We start from the raw sequence: 3,570 nt of genomic DNA, 5'->3' as shown, positions 1-3,570 counted from the left end.
AACATTACATTAAGACAACATTAAGTCATTACAATATATGATTTATTTTTTTAAAGAAACTTTCATTATTTTAAAGTATACATATATATTCAGATTTTGTTTATCACAGTACTCATATGTATAGAACATACACTCATGATAAGTAGAGGGGAATTTCTCTTTTCTTGGAGTTTGTTATGATTTCATAGCTGTTTAACTCATTTGGATAAGTTCATTGTTTTGTTATTAAACTGAACAATATTTAATTTAATTTGAAATCTTGACAACTTCAGCTTGTGTTAATTAAATGTCTAATCACAATTTCTAAGGATGAAGTAGTTTGTTGGTAGAGACATATATCACCTCACAAAGCAAAAATGACTATGACATCTGCATCAGGTTAATAATCGTTCAACTTCAATCTGATGATTCAGGACCTCGTCATGATCCTACCCTTCTTAACATTGAAGAATTATATCTGAATATCACGCTGTGTTCATACTACATTAATTTTTAAATTTCCCAAACCAAGTATTTAGTCCTTTAGTAAAATAAATGATTTGTCTACTATATAAAACAGACGTCTCATTACAGAGCTACTAAGCAGCTGTAATCATGATAATAAAAATGATGTTCCTACAATTAACACTATCAGTTTGGAAAAATTAAAGTTTGCAAACATATAGAATTCCCATTTGAGCAAATCTTTTATCTTTTTTTTTAAACATTACTATTTACTGGATTAAAAAAAGAAGCCATGATATGGTAAATGAGCTTATTTAAAATGTCTGAAGACTCAATTCATAAAACACAAAAGCTAATATAGGACTATGAGAAATATAAAATGTACTGAAAAGAATGTAGGAAATTACAGCTTAGAGAATTTTGAATTTATAGAAGAAAAGAAGTGGAGGGAAACTAACAATTATGTTAATTTTAAAATTTTTAAAATATACAGTGATTAAGAAACAAAAATTGCCATAAGATTATTCCATACAAATATGAAGACAGTTACTATTTTATTTTGAATTTTAATTTGTATGAGTAATTTGATAATAAGGAGGGAATAAATTTAAAAATTTAAATATACCTATATCTACATTTACATATCTATAGATGTATGTCTCTATTTATATCCGTGGCCATATCTTGCAAGCCTTCAAGAATTCAGATAAATAATCAAAACTGCTGTTTAAAATATTACACTTGTTTTGTGAAACATATATGAACATAAAATAAAATTATTGTATAACAGCCTTCCTCTTGACCAGTATGTTTCAATGCATAATAGCCATAGAACTTACCAGAAAGGAACAAAGAATATATCCTTTTTTATTTTCACTTTTCAGGCATTCTTCTAACAATTATATTTGATTAATTGTGTTTTTTATTTCAAGAACAGTGTTTTAAAGCATGGCAGTATGCTTACATTTAGAATGGGACTGCACAATATGATAGTCACTAGTCACATGTGATCCTTTATATTTAAATTAATTAAAATTAAGTACAATTTAAAACTTAGTGCCTCAGTCCCAACAGCCATACTTCAAGTCTCAATGGTCATAAATTGCTAACATTTTGGAAAGGGTATATATAGAATATTTCCATTATTGCAGAAACTTTTGTTGGTCAGCACTGTTCTACAAGCCATCAAATACAATGATAAACAGTTAAACTACTAATATGAAAGGATTGGAAAAATGGCAATATAAGAAGGCAGTATAATAGAGTGATTGAGAAACCTGGTTATACAGTAGGATATATAGTTTGAATTCTGGTTCCAGCATTTACTAAATGTGGAGCCTTGAGGAAATCACTTGACAACTCCTCCATGTATCAGTTTTCTGGCTGATTAAATGAGCTTCAAATTGTTCATAGCATGCTACTAAAAAGGCTAGTTAAAATAATGTATACAGCATGTATAGTGAATTGTTAAATCTGGAGTGGACACTCTTAACAAAAAAAAGCAACAACTTTTTACTGTTTACTAACAATTTATTTAAAAGGTTACTCACCATATCACAAGAAATGTGAAATGGAAGAAGTGGAAAGACCCTTAAAAGGCACTAAAGTGATTACTGTTCAACAAATAGCCATCATCGTGTAATGTTCACAAAAAGCAGTTATATGTTAAAATATGTATTAAAAATATTTGTCAAAAATCCCTGGATTTTCATTAATTAAATTATTTCTGATCCCTCCTGTTTTTGCCTTAAATTTCTAGTAATGCTTTAAAATGAGAATTGTTGAAGAGAAAAATTCACTAATCTATTTAAATTCACTAATCTATTTAAACAGCAGTGAATTAAACACAAGAAAATTCCTGCAAATCTTAGCCATCTCAGAGAAGTGAACAGATTAGAATCATTAGTCAAAAACGTTTTGTGCCAATCCCATCTACTTATCCAGGATCCCTCAAAACTCAATTGCCTCTTAAAGTAAAACCTCTTTCAGAATGCAGTAACTGCTTTAAGGTGGATTTTAAGTCTTGATCTTGATCTGATCTGAGAGTCATTTAAAATTTTTTCCAAAGCTTAGGCAAGTTAAATAGAAAACTACAACATTTATAATAAACCCAAGGATGCTCAATCTACATTATATATTTACAGATTTGTAGGATGCTCAGATAGAGAAAAAAAAAAAAGGAAGGCAGAGTGGTAAGATCTGAGAATAACTTAAGTGTCTCCAAATATCATAGGAAATCACAGGGGTTTAGAAAAGCTGAATAACTTTGAGCTGGTCAGTCCTGTGAAAATAGGTAGATAGATAATTGTCAGAATTTATAGAGGATCCTTAACACTTTTATACAGAACACAGTAGACTCTAACACAGGTGTAACCACAGCTATTCCCTTACATTTGGTGAATATACTTAACCAAGAAGTAGAAAATTGAAGTATGCAACAAAAATGGGATTCATAAATTGCCCATTGCTAGATCTTCAATTTTTGCTGAACATTTGAGAGTCTCATAACAAAAGCAGAATAAGACAATAAACTGGTGACTTTCAGATAAAACAATTAGATACTTACACCCCAATCTCTAAGTGCCAGGGGAGGGAGCCTTTTGATAAAGATGACTATAGATATTGTAAGCAGAATAGGCTTGACAAAAAGAATTGTACTATGTCAAAAGGAACAAGTATCTGATTCCCCGTTTTACCCTTAAATTCATAAGACATTTCTGAAAATGTTAAGAGAAAAGCTTGCGAAGTATGTACTGATATCCTTACCGCTATAGCAGTCAAACTTTTTCATTTTACAAACTCCTGCTCATGGTCAGTAATCTACTAATGTGATAGATATCTTTGAAAAACTTCAGACATTCACTCACCTCAGACTGTAACTTTCACCCACAAACTTTTAACCACAGGAAATGTTTTTCTCCTTTGTGAAAGAATGATGGCTAGGGCTTCCCTGGTGGCGCAGTGGTTGAGGGTCGGCCTGTCGATGCAGGGGATGCGGGTTCGTGCCCCTGTCCAGGGGGATCCCGAATGCCGCGGAGCGGCTGGGCCCGTGAGCCATGGCCGCTGGGCCTGCGCGTCCGGAGCCTGTGCTCCGCAGCGGGAGGAGCCACAACAGTGAGAGGCCCG

The sequence above is a fragment of the Neophocaena asiaeorientalis genome, unplaced genomic scaffold, assembly GCF_003031525.2.
Source record: "Neophocaena asiaeorientalis asiaeorientalis breed wild unplaced genomic scaffold, Neophocaena_asiaeorientalis_V1.1 scaffold244, whole genome shotgun sequence".
Classification (NCBI taxonomy): Eukaryota; Metazoa; Chordata; class Mammalia; order Artiodactyla; family Phocoenidae; genus Neophocaena; species Neophocaena asiaeorientalis.
This window is presented reverse-complemented; position numbering follows the sequence as displayed.